Raw genomic sequence first — 16,907 nt, 5'->3', positions numbered from 1 at the left:
AAGTTATCAGTTCATGGACCCGCTGAACCCGAGGGATAGTTTGTACGGAGGAAGGACCAATGCCACCTGTTTGCTGTACCAAGCCGACGAAGAGAAAGGAGAAGAAATCAAATACTTGGACGTGTGTTCGCTGTATCCCTACGTGTGCAAATATTGTCGCTTTCCTGTAGGGCACCCGCAATTGCTGACGGAACACATCGACCTGGTCAACATTCGACAATACGAAGGCTTGATCAAGTGTAAAGTTTTGCCTCCCACGAACCTATACCATCCCGTCTTACCTCACCATTGTCAAGGCAAACTGATGTTTCCCTTGTGCCGTACTTGTGCCGAAACGTGCAACCAAGACCAACCTTGCCATCACAGCCAGGAAGAACGTGCCTTGACGGGAACCTGGGTCAGCGTGGAATTGTTCAAAGCTCTGGACATGGGATACCAACTGTTAGAAGTGTACGAAATTTGTCACTTTCCCAAGAAACAACAATACCGCAAGGGTGACCCCACGCAGAAAGGCATTTTCGCAGACTACGTGGATGCCTTTTTGAAACTGAAGCAAGAAGCCAGCGGCTATCCTTCCTGGTGTCACACTCCCGAAGACCAAATACAATTCAAAGAGAAATACTACGAACAAGAAGGCATCACTTTAGACCACATCGAGAAAAACGAAGGCAGGCGATCGTTTGCCAAAGTGATGTTAAATTGCTTGTGGGGTAAAATGGCACAACGACCGTGTTTACCCAAGACGGAATATTTGACAGAACCTTCCCGCTACTTCCAGATGATTCACGACAAAACCAAATACATGAAACACGTGGACGTCGTTCGAGAGAATTTGATCTTGGTCAATTACGAAGAAGATCTGGACTTTGTACAAGACGACCCCTTTGGAAATGTCATCATTGCGGCTTACGTGACAGCCCATGCTCGCTTAAAATTGTACGAAGCTTTAGAACTGTTAGAAGAACGCGTCCTGTACTTTGACACGGACAGTTGCATTTACATCCATCACCCGATTCAACATCACCCTAATATCGAAGGAGACCGTTTAGGAGCCTGGACAGACGAGCATCCCGACGACAAGATTCTAAGTTTCGTCAGTGGCGGTCCCAAAAATTACGGCTACGAATACCGGGACAAACAAGGAGAAGTGCACACGACGTGCAAAGTGAAAGGACTGACTCTGAATTATCGTACCAGTCGAGTGGTCAACTTTGGGGTATTGAAAGAAGCCTTGCAATCGGGAGAGGATGGAAACTTTAAAGTGACCACTTACCAACCGAACAAGATTGTACGTTTACCCATTCACCACATCGTCAGTCGACCTTTGGAAAAAGTTTATCAAATCGTGTACCAGAAGCGAGTTCGACTTCCCAATCATTTCACCTTACCGTATGGACACGTTGGTATAAAACATTGGTTGTAAGAGGATAGCCACCCACCAGAAAGATGACTTCGCCACAGCAAGAATCGAGTGAGAAACCCGATGAGAACTCCAAGTTCAAACCCTACCATTTTCCAGTCTTCTTACCTGACTATTATGATTGTGCCCGTCGATTGGACACGTTTCAGAAATGGCCTACGGATATGGAAGGATTACCTTCTTCGCATGTTTTAGCTAGAACAGGATTTGTCTACTTGGGACCCGAGTCAGGATTGGGATACGAGGTACAGTGTTTCGCTTGCGGACTGAAGTTACGAATGGATCTATGTATCTATAAAGATTCAGCTATTCTGGAACATACTCGATGGTCTCCGCACTGCCCTTACCTTTCTATGGCCTTTCCACCCATTACACTACGGTACAATGTTGACGGTACCTTAGAGACGGTACCTTCCGAAACAAGACATAAAAAACGTAAAAAAGGAAAGATGTACAAGCTGGAGACTGCATTCCGACTAGTATAAAAAGGGGGCTATGGTCAAGATCGATAGTTCATTGTGACTACCAAGACCGAGCGAACAAGATGAATACTTTGAAAAAGACATCGTTCCAGTTTGGGGATTGTAAAAAAGTTGTATCTTCCTCTAGTGTGACTAATATTGGATGGATAAGACCCAGGCATTGCGACGGAAAATGTCCGGAAGGAAACTGCGATTGTCCATGTGGTTACCATTGTAATTGCGTAACGGAGTTTGCAGACGAGTGCGATTGTGAGCCTTGCGATGGGACCGATGCTGTACGTTGTGACCTGAGCGATGCCGTAAAGCATCATGGGAACTTTGTTCTCACTGCCCCTGTCATGGAAAGTGATGCTGTGCGTGTCAAACCTGTGGGATGCGAAAGCGATGCTGCTCGTCCTCTTGGACATTTTACTGGGTTTCGTTTTAAAGGGGAATGTTCACCTTCACGTCTACCCCCCTACGGATGTCATCCAGCCCTGAGCAAACTCCTACCCATGTCACCCAACCCTCATCGAAACGAACCTGTGAAAGACGAATATTCGTTTCCTGTGCGTTTGTCGGAATACTGCGACTTTGAAAATCGTCTTCAATCGTTCAAAGGAAAATGGCCTAAGTATCTGGGAGGACCGACCCCTGAAGAATTAGCCAGAGCCCGATTTTTCTACTTGGGCGAAGGAGATAAAGTCAAGTGCTTCAGTTGCGGTGTGTCACTTCACCACTGGGAACCGCAAGATTCGGCCTACGTTGAACATGCTCGATGGTCACCGAATTGTCATTACTTACCTTTAGTGGGACCGAGACATTGAAGTAACTTCTTACCATAATAATCTGTTCATGGATACTTTACAAGAGAACATTCGTGCTTTGCCTGTGGAGTTGAGAGAACGCATTTACCGAGAGCTGGTCAAAATACAAGTGAAACGTAAAGAACAATTGCATCCGTTACGTCACCGGTGTTTGAACCACTGGTACCTGAAGGCTATACAAGGATTGATTCAATTGAAAGTGTTCCATCGGACAGACATTGATCAACGATCCTCTAGTTTTAAAAAGGATTGGTTTGGTATGGACGATTGTAGTTACATCATTGTAAACGTACTGCATCGAATTCCAGAGGAAGAGTTAACGAATTACCAACATCTTGAACACAATGTCAACTTGGTGAAGGAGGAAACTTCTGAACGAATTGTAATGTGTAGATTAGTGACTCAACGATTTAAATTCGACACTGAAGTGAAACCATGTTTGTGCAAAGAGTACATTTCTTGTGTCAGACCAAAGAGGATTTAGTATGACCTATTCATGGATACTTTGCTAGAGAACATTCGTGCTTTGCCTGTGGAGTTGAGAGAACGCATTTACCGAGAGCTGGTGAAAATACAAGTCAAACGTAAAGAACAATTGCATCCGTTACGTCACCAGATCTTTAACCACTGGTACCTGAATGGTATAAGAGAACTGATTCGTCAGAAATTGTTTCAGTGGTCAGACCTTGTTCAACACTTTGAGTTAGTGAATAATCGAAATGTTCATTATTTTGGTTACTTCGAGATTCACCTACAGCAATACATTGAGGAAGACAAGTTAAAGGATTATCAACATATTTTACGTGGAATCTACTTAGAGGAAGAGGAAACTTCTAAACGAACTCTGAAGTTTCGGTTACAGTATGCAAGATTTAGATTCCCTACTGGAGAACGAAGATCTCTGGCTAGAAAGTACGTGTATTGTTTCCGAAACAAAGAGACTATAAAAACAGGCTGCCATGCCACGACTTATGTCACATGTCATCCAACAGATTCCGTGGAAGGAACTCAATGACCATATTCAAACCGTGGATCATTACCATCGATTATTACAAGAACTGTATCCATTCAATTTGGGACGACAAGTGGTGTGTGTCTTAGTGACTTGTTTTTTGGGATTTCGTTTACCAGCCGATTCTTTGTGGACTCTTTACGATCAGTACTTACCACCTCCATGGCCTTAAATGGTCACGAAAAACTCCTTTTGCTCAAAGCCTTGCGTTTTCATCTGGATACTTCTCGACCTCTACGGGAAAAAAAGATTCGTCAACTTTTAGCTACCCAAGACGTGTATGACGATGTGTGTGTAGCTTGTGACTTACATCCCCATTGGACAGATGTCCGTGCCTGGAAAGAATGGGATTTTGAGGCTTGGACCCAAGAAGTGGCCCAGTATGCACGAGAGTTGTTCAAGGAAAAAAGTTACTTTTCAACCCGTGTTAGTGACGGTGCCAGAAGAACCCGTTACCCAGGACAGGACTGTCGTGGACAGACCTGAAAGACCCTTTAGGGAGGACACTTGTGTGACCTTACCCCCTACTATAGAACTGGTTAGAACATTACCCAAAACATGTTGTACAGACACTTGTGTTTATTCCACGTTCATCGTTATCATGTGCCTTTTATCCTTGTACTTAAGCCTTTGGCTTTTATGTATTTTTGTCTTTCGTATTCATGTTTGAAAAAAAACATTCAATAAACGTGTTCTGAAAAAGTATATAAACTGTTGTCTTGTTCGTTTTCGTGTCACAAGTGACATTTCTCACACCATGGCTACCTCTACTGTCTCTGCTCCCTCTTCCTCTACTGTCAAAGTCATCGACGAACACTTAGATCGTGCCAGTTGGGAGGCTTTGTATCTTCGCCATCCCTTTAACATGCTCATTGCTGGACCTAGCGGTTCAGGCAAAACCGAATTCGTCAAACGTTTGATCGAACATAAACATCATTTGATCGATCGACCCCCTCAACGGATCGTGTGGTGTTACAAAGAGTGGCAATCGGCGTACAGCCTCTTGCGAGAAAGTCAAGGCGATTCCATCGTGTTTGTGGAAGGCATTCCTAAAGAAGACGACGGCATCGTCTCTGACTCCCGTCAAACCCATTTGGTCATTTTCGACGACATGTTAGGAGAAGACGAAGAAGAAATTAAATTGTGGTTCACGCGCAAAGGGCATCACCGTAATGCCAGTGTCATTTACATCACCCAAAATTTGTTTCAACAAAGTAAAGCCCATCGCACCATCAGTCTCAATGCGCATTACGTGGTCTTGTTTAAAAGCCCTCGAGATAAATCGCAAGTGCAAGTCTTAGCCAAACAGTTAGGAACGCCTTGGCTGACTCAGGCGTACGACGATGCCACTCAAACTCCACACGCCTATTTACTCGTCGATTTGAAACCTACGACCCCCGAGGATTTGCGATTTCGTACCCACTTGTTTCACCACTGGTGCCAAGACGGAGGGCCTGTCCTGTACACGTCTCCGTCCTCGACTTCATTTCACTCCCCATAAAAAAATCTATAAAAACCTCAGACCCTTTTTCGTCTGTCTCACACAGTGTGAACATGACGTCCCTTCAGTCGCATCTTCCCGTCAAATTGATTCGTGCCTTGTATGGAATCAGTCGGAAAAAAAATCCACAAACACGAGCCCGTGTCTTAGAAGCTAGTCTCAAAGAAGTCTTACGATGGTTCACGGTGACGGCACGTCAATTACTCCAAGGAATCATTCAGATTCCTCATCAAACCAAACGCTTTTTCGATCGAAACAAAGTCGCTTTGGTCCAACTGGCCGATCCCCGCATCGACACTCAAACCAAAAAACAAATCATTTTGAAACCTGGAGGGAGCGGTACTCTAGGAGGGGTCATCATTCGCTCACTCTTAAGATGGGATCCTAATGCCCCCAAAGTTATCCCCAAGACAAAAGTCCAACGAAGCCCCAAGAAGAAAAAGAAAAAGACCAGGTCCCCAAGAAGAATAACTTCTCCAGTGGCAGGACCCTCCTCTTACCAGACACCACCACCACCCCGGAAAAAGAAAAGAAGCCCCCAGAAAAAGAAACAGAGAAAAAGTCCCCAGAAAAAGAAAAGTCCACAGAAGAAAACTAGTCGCAAGAGAGGCACTTCGGCCAGGACGCAACCTTACACTCGCAAACCACGACCTGCCACGGCAGTGACTGCGTCTCCGGCATCATCACGTTCATCCACTTCTCCGTTGATGACACCCAGAACTGAAGAGTACTTGGAGACGTTGATCACACCAAGAACATCTCCGTTGATGACCCCCAAAAGAACTTCCCCAGTGGCAGGACCCTCCAATTTAGTGGCAGTGGCTGCTGCTCACAAAGTACCTTCTCCCAAAATCAAAGTCCAAGAAAGATCGGGCATGTTACAAAGTTTACTGGATTTGTCCAAGCAAGAACTGGCTCGATTTAGTCCGTTGCGTACCCCTGCACGACGTGTCATGCCTGTCCTCAAACTGATAAAACGTAAAGACAATCAGTGGCGACGCGTTCCAGTATAAAAAGAGCCTGTGACCAAGTCGGGGTATCAGTGAACTTGTAAAAGATGTCACGTCCAAGAAGCCACAAAAGAAAGAGACAAAGGCAGACGCGTCATCCGACAAAGCGCTTAGCCAAGCATCGACATTACCCTAAGAAAAGACATAGTCGTTCCAAGAAAAAGAGGCGTCAACAAAGGGGAGGATTCCTTGGCGATTTTGGGAAAAACATTGTCACCTTTATGACAAAGCGATAGTCCCAAAAAAAAAGATAAAAGGGTGTGCGTTAAGTCATCGACGTTAGTGTCTGTTCGGTGAATGTCCCGGAACCCACAAGCAAAAATGTCACCCTCCAGAAAACCCCAAGGAAAGAAAAGGAAAGGACTGCCACCACGTTTAGCTAAACATGGGGACATGTTATCTGTCCTGTCCAAAGCTTCTTCACCCCTACGAAAAAAACTCATTCAAACGGCCTCCAAAGAGGTCATCGATACCGTGTGCGAATGCTGTTTGAACGTTTTGAAAGGCACGATCCCTTTGTCCAAACACCAGAAACAATGCTTAGGCAAACATCGTCACGTTCTTCGCCAAATGGTTCGAAAGAAAATTCCCATTCGTCAAAAAAAGAAGATGCTGGTCCAACGTGGAGGCATTTTACCTCTCTTGTTAGGCCCCATACTGAAAGGAGTCTTGGGAACCATGTTGGGAGGACTGGTGGGAGCAAGATAAAAAGGCCCTCGGAAGTCCCAAGATCTCAGAATTGACCCCTGACAACCCCATGGAAGGACGAAAACTAGCTTTAGTGCCTTACAAACGATGGATGGAATACCATCGGTGGCAAGAACAACGCACCCCGCATTTACCTCCCAATCCCAATTTGAGCGAGATGTCCCAGTTACAACACGAATTGCAATCCTTGATGGATCGCCAAGATTTGTCCGAAACAGAAAAATCGCAAAAGTACGGTCAACTCTTGCAAAGACTGCAACTCTTTCACCAGAAAGCTTTAGACGAAACAGCTTTACCCACTCTGAAAGATTTTAAGACCTTGATGAAAAGTCCAGCACCATCATCATCATTACCACCACCACTACCATCCCCATGGGTCACCAGAGATGCTACCCCACAAAGACCTGAGGAAGAAGAGATGCGCGAAGTGTTTCACACACCGTCAGCAGCTCCCATGGCTAGTAAGATTGCAGCATCCTTGTTGACCCCGTCCCCCACACCCCAACGAGAAGAAATGAAAGCTTGGGTTAAAAAGATGATGTCCACGCCTCCTTCGACAGAAGTGAAAAAGAAAGAAGGGAAACCAGAAGCGAAAAAAGAAAAGAAAACCAAAGCCATTCCATTGCCACCTCCACCTCCACCACCACTACCTTCGACTTCTACTCCCGTAGCCCATCGGACACGTAAATCCGTTTCCAAACCACCCTTTCGTCCCACCCAAAGTAGCATCACCGAAGAGTGGGTGACTTATTAACACACAAAAAAATGGAAAAAGTCTTAGCCAGCATTTACTACGATCCCTCGCATCCTGCAGGTTACGCAGGAGTTCAAAAATTGTATCGTGCTGCCAAAACGCAACTGAAAAGTCTCCGTTTACCTCAAGTGCAACGATGGTTACAAGAACAAGCTACCTACACTTTACACAAACCCATTCGACGCAAGTTTGCCAGAAGTCGCACCCGAGTGGAAGGCATCGATCATCAATGGCAAGCCGATTTAGCCGATGTCTCTCATTTGGCCAGCTACAATCGTGGCTACAAATATTTGTTTTGTGTCATCGACGTCTTTTCCAAATTTGCCTGGGTCGTGCCCTTGACTTCCAAATCGAGCAGCGAGTTAGTGCGAGCCCTGCAACGGGTGTTGAAACAAAGCGGTCATCAGCCTCTTCGATGGCAAGCGGACAAAGGCACCGAATTTCTGAACCAAGCTTTCCAAAAAGAATTAAAGAAACGTGACATTCATTTTTTTACCACCGAGAATCCCGAAACCAAAGCCAGCATCGTGGAACATTTTCAACGCACTTTGAAAGAACGCATGTGGAAATATTTTACGCATCACCACACTCTGAAGTACATCGACATCTTACCACACCTGGTGCAAGCGTACAACCAATCTTACCATCGAAGCATCGGACGTGCCCCGCAAGACGTGACTCCCGAGAACGAAGTGTTGGTGTTTGAGCGTCTGTTCGGTACGTCCCCGACGAGGGCTGTCCCCAAGAAAAGTGGAGAGTTGGCCGTAGGAGATTGGGTGCGCATTGGCAAAACCAAACGCACTTTCGACAAAGGTTACTTACCTAACTGGACGACCGAATTGTTTCGCGTCACTGGACGAGTGCATGGCCGTCATCCTGCCGTCTATAAATTGGAAGACATGAACGGAGAAGTACTCAAAGGAACGTTTTATTTGCCCGAGTTACAACGTGTCACCAAAAAAGAAGACGACGTGTACGACATCGAAAGCATTCTCGAACGCAGAACCCGTAAAGTGGGCAAACGAGGATTCAAAGAAGTCAAAGTACGTTGGAAAGGATATCCACCCAGTTTCGATTCTTGGATCGACGCTTCGCAAGTCATCGACTATAAAAAGAAGAAGTGACCATCATGCCCTTTCACACAGCAGACGCAGCTACGTCGACCACTCCTCCTTCTTCACCTAGTTCTTCTGTGCAAGATTTACAAAAACAACCCTTGTGGGTGTGGTGTGGAGAACGTGTGCCTAAAACGCAAATCGTCTTTTTCTGCCAAATCTTCGTGGTGTATTGTGTCATCGGGGCAGCCATTGCCAATTTGAGTTTGCAACAAGGAGACAAACAATTGTGGACCATTTTATTGAGCAGTTGCATCGGTTACCTGCTTCCCAATCCCTCCCTGAAATTCTCCTCGAACGGGAACCTTGTGTCCAGTGCCAGTGTCAGTCACCACTCCAACAACAACCACAACCAGAACCCCATTTTGGGCGGAGACACGCCTCTGACGTCCACTAACCCCTCGGACAGCCACAGAACTCTGGAATTATGAGTCACGAAAACCAATTTTACTTAACCTTACCCAGTGACAGTTCCATGGAGGTGTTTCCCAACAACACGTTGTGTTGTTACACGGCTAAATTACCTCAGGCCATCCCCTTAGATCGCGAAGCCCATTGGGAAGTGGCTTTAGTAGAAATGATTCACCCGACCCAAGTCCTCAATGTCGTTGCCAATCAAAATACTTTTACGGTGGAAGTTTATGACGAACCATTGCAAAAGTGGATGAATGACAATAGCAAATATCCCCATAAAAAACAAAACAAAGACAATCCAAAGTGGACCGACTATCAGTTGTTCATTCCCCCAGGCTATTATTTTAGTGGTCAACATTTGGTCAACACCATAGCCACTAAGTTTAATGGCGTGTTTGGGGAAGCTTTTAAGACTTTCAAGGCCAAAGCTGTCACCATGGAATACCACAAAACAGCTCGTCGCTTCCTGATGAAATGTCCTGAGGGGGAAAAAATCATGATTTTCAATTTTCATGATGACTTGTTTGACATGTTGGGTGGTGACTTGAAGATGAGGAAGAAAACAGAACAAACACTAAAAGAAAAAGTCATCATTTACGACAACGATAGTTTTGCCAAGTATTTTAATACCCCGGTAGAACTGAACCAAGGACTGAATTTGATGTTTGTGTATTCCGATGTGGTGGAATACAACGTGGTGGGACACACCTCCGTGCCGTTACTGCGTGTCATTCCTTTCAAAGTGGATTCTGCCACAAACGCTGACGAGGAAGGTGGAAACACTTACCACGTCCACCGCGAATTTGTCCATCCTCACTATTTGCCGGTCAGCAAGTCGTATTTGGACACGGTCAACATTACTATAAAAGGAGATTTGGGACAAAATATTCCATTCACCAAAGGAAAAGTCACGGTGAAACTCCATTTTCGAAAACGGTTCTCTCACGACTCGTAAGCAAGTCATGTATCCAGTGTACCGAGGGGTTGCACGACAGCGAGGACACGGTTTAGGAGATATGTTAAAATCGGCCTTTCGTTCGGTGGTCCCGGTGTTGAAACCGATGGTGACACGCGGATTGCACGCCTTGAAAGATGCGGCACTGACGCAAGGCAAAGAATTTCTCCAAAATGTCATCATCGACAAACAAAACCCTAAAGAAGCCTTCATGAGGGCAGGCAAAAATGTCTTGCTGCAAACGGGCAAAGACATTTTGGGCCGAGGAGACACACCTATAAATGCCCTGCACGCTACCGAATCAGGTATTCAGCAAGGACAAGGCAGAAAGAGACGACGACGAAGAAAACACCCTTTCACCAGACTTCAAGCGAGAAAGGCCAAGAAAAGAAGAACCGTTCGAGACTTAGACGTTTTCGATTATTGAGAAAGAGAAAAAAATGATGCACCGAGAGTCTTGCGCTTGTTCCAAGACGGAACTGGATATGTTTGCCATGCCCCCCACGATGATGACCATGCAAGAATCCCAGTGGGTGGAATTTCATCCCGTCTCCTCATTGACCGATTCCGCTCCCATCAAGTTTGAAATCAAGGGACAGCCCGAAGATTACATCGATCTGAATAGCAGTTACCTGTACTTGAAAGTCAAAGTAACCGAAGCGAACAACGGTGCCATAGACAATGATGATGTAGTAGCTCCCGTCAACAATTTCATGCATTCCTTGTTTAGCGAAGTGGACTTGTACTTGAATAACAAACTGGTCAGCAGCAGCATGGATACTTACCCTTACCGAGCCTACCTGGAGAATCTCTTGACGTACGGAAAAGAAGCCAAGAACACTCATCTGGATGCTTGCGTGGTATGGAAACCTGACAAAGCGACTAAGTTCAACGGCGTTGTACTTGCTGGGGATGCTTCAAATCCAACGGGATTTGTAGAACGACGAGCGAAAACTCATCTAAGTCGTAGTTTAGAACTGATGGATCGCTTGCATTTGGACATGTGGTTACAAGAGAAGTATTTGCTGAACGGGGTGGATGTCCGCCTGAGACTGAATCGCAGTAGTGCTGCTTTCCATTTGATGGCTGGTGCTGATGCCACTTACAAAACCATCATCGAAGAAGCCAGACTCTACGTGCGTCGTGTGGAAGTGTTACCTAAAGTAGGTAACGACATCAGTCAGACATTGAGCAGAACAACCGCCAAGTATCCCATACGACGCGTGGAAGTGAAAACGTTCACCATTGCCTCTGGACTCCGATCCAAGATCGAAGATCATCTTTTCCAAGGACAGTTACCCAAACGTTTGATTGTTGGTATCGTCAAGAATTCAGCTTTCAATGGTGTCTATAACGAAAGTCCTTTTGAGTTTCAACATTACAAAGTGTCCAAGATCGAAGTCAGTCGCGACGGCAAGACCTTGTGTACCCGACCTTTCGAACCTGTCTTTAACACCGCCGATAGGACTAAGTCGAATTACTTGAGATCGTACTTGTCCCTGTACGAAGCCACCGGACAGTTAGGAACTAACACCAGTCACGGCATTACGTACGACGATTATGACGGAGGCTATGCTTTGTGGGCTTTCGATTTCACTCCTGACCAGGGCAGCGACGAGGGACATTTCCATCCTATAAAATCCGGCCAGATTCGTGTGGAACTTCAGTTTGCGAGTGGTCTACCAGACACGGTGAACGTCATCCTGTATGCAGAATTTGATAATACCATAGAAATCAACAGTTTGAGAGAAGTCATTCTAGATTACTAGAAGCCATGGAAGACTGTTATCCCTCTTTACAAAGTGGAGAAACTTTGGAGATAGAATGTGAGGAAACTGTGGCAAAAGAAGAAGTGATCATGATGAAGTCAAGATGGCCAGAACAAGAAGCCCATTTAGTCTCCTGTTTTGCCAAACACTTGGTCGACAAAATGACGGAATTGATCAAGAAAAATTGCTATGGATGTCAAAACGATCATCCCAGTCAAATTCAACACGATAAATGCCTGATGTTGAGTCAAGAAGAAAAATTGGACGAGTATCTGGACGAAGCTTGGAGTCTCATCTCAAACAAAGACGTGTTGCACCAGTGGTATAAAGACTTGCGTGAACATTCTTGTCCACCATTAACCACTCAAGAGATCCATCGTATCGAAGCTCTCCTGAATCAGAGTGAGGAAACAGAACGAATAACCGTTTATTCGTCAGACATTTTCAAGCAAAAAGTCAGGATCGAATTGACGACTTATTATTACCTGTGAAGAAGAAGAAAACAAATCAATGGATACCTGGGAACTTTATTACCTTTTGAACCACAGTTCGTATACGGCTTCTTGGAATCCTGTCGTCTGTGCTAAAGATGAACTCCCTCATCGCAAACCTAAAGACCATCAAGCTTACGTGATCAACACGGACGACAGTCATCTCCCAGGAACCCACTGGGTAGCCGTCTACTTTCCTCAAGAAGGATGTGTGGAATATTTCGATTCGTACGGATTGCCCCCTTTGGAAGACGATATCATCGACTTTATGAGAAGAAATGCTCAAACCACCCGATTCAATAATGTGAAATTACAAGGCACAGATTCCTTGGTGTGTGGACAGTACTGTGTGTATTTTCTGCATCATCGCAGCCTGGGCTATTCCTTAGAACATTTAGTGACTCATTTCGATCCTCGTTCTTCTGCTAGAAATGATGTGAAAGTAGATCGATGGTTTTGTGACCATTATGCTTATCTTTTGTCTCAAGCTAGGAAACGTAGTGTCCATCAATGGCCTAATGATTTCCAACAGTGGAAATCACAATTTCATTCACAACGTTGTCAGCCCTGTTTAAAGTAGATTGTGCATTGAGAAAAAAAGTTTGTGATTTGAAAAAATTGTTTGATGTTATATTGTTGGATTATTGTTAAAAATGTTAGAGTTGTTGTTTAGTGTTAAGTGATTTTTGAATAAAAAATGTTGTGTTTTGAAAAAAATGCCTTTGTCTTTTGTTTAGCTATAAGAATGTTGGATTGATGCTCTTTCATTTCTTACTATCCCTCTCATGACACTCACTAAACGTTGCGACTCAAAAACCGTGTGGGGATGTTTTCCTTCACGTCCGCGCTTTGACTTTAAGAACCGGGTTGTTTCCAGTCTAACCATCCATTGTCGACTCATCCTCCTAAGAAGATGTGCTCCAAACTAGCTAAACTCAACGAAGCCTACGTGAATTTGCATAGGGTCAGACACAGTCTGATACCGAAGCCAGAAGAAATAGAGAATGTGAGAATGTTAAAAATCACTGAAGACCTGATAGAAGAGCTCTTCAGAGAAGAAATGAACAGGGAAAAAGAAGAATGGACAGAGAAGTACAGACTTCAGAGACAGCAGCAACAGCAGCAACAGCAGCAGCAACCTGAAGCTGACAGAGGCTTTGTCGATTGTCGTATCGACACTAAAGAGTTCTTCTTCTCTTTTCGAAGAAGCAGACCTATCGCCAGAAAGTCTATCCTCAGAGGACATCGCATTCTTAGAAACTAAAAAAGAATGCCATAGCAAACAAAAAACAGCCCTTTTCAGGGCTACCCAATACTCTAGAAAAGAAATAACGATCAATTTGCCAATGTGTGTAGGTAGAGTAGTGTGAAAATAAACACTAACTCTTTATTAATAGTGGAAGTGTATGTGTTTGTGTTAGTAAGTGGTTAAGTAAGTTGGTATGGAGTAGATTAAAATGATGTTTGTTTTTTTTGGCTGTTAGAGGTGTATATTTTGGGTTAGATTGGATTGCTTTGCGTATGTGGATAGTCTATTGAAGTGATTTATAAAAATTTTACAATAGTGATGGGTAGCATAAAAAAGTGAGTAAGTGTTTCTTTTAGGTCCGCGCGTTGTTTTGGGTCATGATCTAGGTAAGATCAATTTTATGTTATTAGGGGGATGTTTTCCATCACGTCCGCGCTTTCACTATAAATTGAAACTCGCTGGGCAGTCTAGCTACCCTTGTTGATTGATCAACACAGCCAGAAGAATGAATAGCAGAATAGTGAAACTGTTAGAACTCCAGATGCACCTGGAATATGCCAGGCGCATAGTAAATGAACTATCAGCGGAGGCTATCGTAGAAGAAGCAAGAACAAAGAACGAAGAGGAGAGAAGACAGAGGGAAGAGGAAGAAAAAAAAACTAGAAGAGAGGATGTCATACAATATTCCCGAGACAGAGGATTGGGGTGCTGAAGCGAATCATCCCGCCTCTGCACTCTCAAGACAAAAAGTAAAAAGAGACTGGAGTCAAAGATGCGTGTGCGGCGCCAGGCCTGGAAGGTGCAACCATTAGATAGGTGCATCTGGAGTTAAAAAACAGCCCTTTTAAGGGCTACCCAATACTCTAGAAAAGAAATAACTATCCATTTGCCAATGTGTGTAGGTAGGGTAGTGTGAATATAAACACTAACTCTTTATTTATAGCGAGAGTGTATGAGTTTGTGTGTTTGTGTGTTTTTGTTTGTAAATGATGAAGTAAGTTTGTGTGAATAGTAGATTATGGGTTTATTTATTGATTCTTAGCGTATGTAGAGAGTATAGTTGTGGTTATATTATATGAAATGAGAAAGTAGGGGGATGTTTTCCTTCACGTCCGCGCGATGTTAGGTCATGATCTAGGTAAGATCAATTTTATGTTATTAGGGGATGTTTTCCTTCACGTCCGCGCTTTCACTATAAGAACCCACAGTGTTTGTTGTTCAAACCATTCTGCAAAGAATAAAAAGAAGATGGCGTCAAACCAAATGGACAAAATACAAACCTTGCAAGACGTTTTAGACAACTTGGGAATAATGGAACAGATGCTAATAAGACTCGTTGAAGACCATTATTCCTATAGTCCCCATCGTGTAAAGATGGAAATTAACAACTTAAGAAAAGCAAAGGACAAGATTAGTGGTGTGATGAAGGAAATAAAGGAGGAGAAGGAGGATGAAGAGGAAAAGATAAGAATAAGAAAATGGAACGAAAAAATTGAAAAAGAAGAAGAAAATGAGAAAAGGAAGAAAGAAGAAGAGGAGGAAGAGAAGAAAGAAGAGGAGGAGAAAAAAAAGAAGAGAAAGAGTGTTGGAGATAAAATAAGAAGTTGGTGGAGGAAAAGAAGAAATTAGAAGCAGAAGAAAACCCAAAGGCCCTTTTCAGGGCCACCCATATTTCTCGAAAAGAGATAGCCTTTCCATTGCCTACCCCTTTTTTTATTTTATTTTTTATTTTTTTATGTTTCAATTTTACATAGACCCTATACAGTCCCACGATTTTTGGCCATGTTAAATATACATAGACCCTATATTGTCCCAAGGTTTTTGGCCATGTTAATTCCCATAGACCCTATATTGTCCCAGGGTTTTTGGCCATGTTAATTCCCATAGACCCTATATGTTCCCACGATTTTTCTCCATGTTAAATTTACATAGACCCTATATGTTCCCAAGGGTGTTTTTAATGATAAATCCCATAGACCCTATAAGATCCCCCTTCACTACTACCGGAGAAGGGCGGACAATTAAATCTAAATAGCTCCGAGCCCCCCGTCAGCAATGCAGACGGTCTAGGTGTATAAATAACTCATGGTGAAAGGTATAACAATTTAATAAAATATATCAAATGCATTCAAAATAATTTCATTGACAAATGTCTCAATCGCAATTAGTATCGAACAAATACAATCAATGACCTATTCAAAGCTGCCAATTCCTATTTTATTATATGAAATTAATGGTCTTAAGTGAGAGTTTTCCCTTCAGTGTTGTCTCTGTTACTCATCTGTCAATCACTGTTCGCCTCTTGTTTCTCTGTAGTACTTCCTGTACCCTTGAATAGGTGCTATCCCAGAACTTGAGGATCCGTCTGTCCGACACTTCCGGTCCTCTATCACGTGTTCCTTCTGGCATTTCACCTCCACACAAACTACGTCACAATAACGCCTACTGCGTACTCTCCACCTGTCTTCCCTCTCTCAGATTCTCGGATGTCGACTCTAACACCCACCTGGAAAGCTTCCTCTGGAATAAGAACGGACGTATTTTCTTGTCTCCTTACTCTAGTCTCAGTGGAACATACCACAATCTCGCAGACCTTTCATCAGCATAATGGCAAATAAATTAACATATCACCTCACGCACTCACATCTAAATATTTCATACACGCTTTGTTTTATAATAATTGTATTAAATTATTATAAATATTATCAAAGAGTTCTAATACATGCATGCACGTCCCTAATTTTTAACTTCTCGATATAGTAATCATCATCAATACCAATCATACACATTTCCAACCCCACGATTTATTAAAGACATATACAAATATGCAAATACCCAATTATGTGTGCACAATTCTAACAATGGCTAGCTCTGCATAATTCACAATCTATATATTCAATTTAGCACTTACTTGTTTACTCTCGGATTTCCGTTACCAAAAACTCGAGACTGCTTCTAAGCCGGTCGTGACATCACTGGGTGATTGCAAACAAACAGACAGACGAATCTCCACCTGGTCGGTCCGCCGGTAGAAATCCGTTTGAATGTACCGCAGACGGGTCGTTGCGTAATGGTTAAACAACAGACAGGCATTTTCTTCTTTCCATATTTGGGCCTATAGTCGTAATCTTACATAATACGTATTGACATTAGCCCAGGTGTTCGTAACTACAAATTAACTGTAGGAAGATATATGTCTACCTGAATCTTAAAGCATCAGC

This window comes from Sinohyriopsis cumingii, chromosome 8 (genome assembly GCF_028554795.1).
Source record: "Sinohyriopsis cumingii isolate HCF-2022 chromosome 8, ASM2855479v2, whole genome shotgun sequence".
Lineage (NCBI taxonomy): Eukaryota > Metazoa > Mollusca > Bivalvia > Unionida > Unionidae > Sinohyriopsis > Sinohyriopsis cumingii.
Note: the sequence above shows the minus strand (reverse complement) of the source record.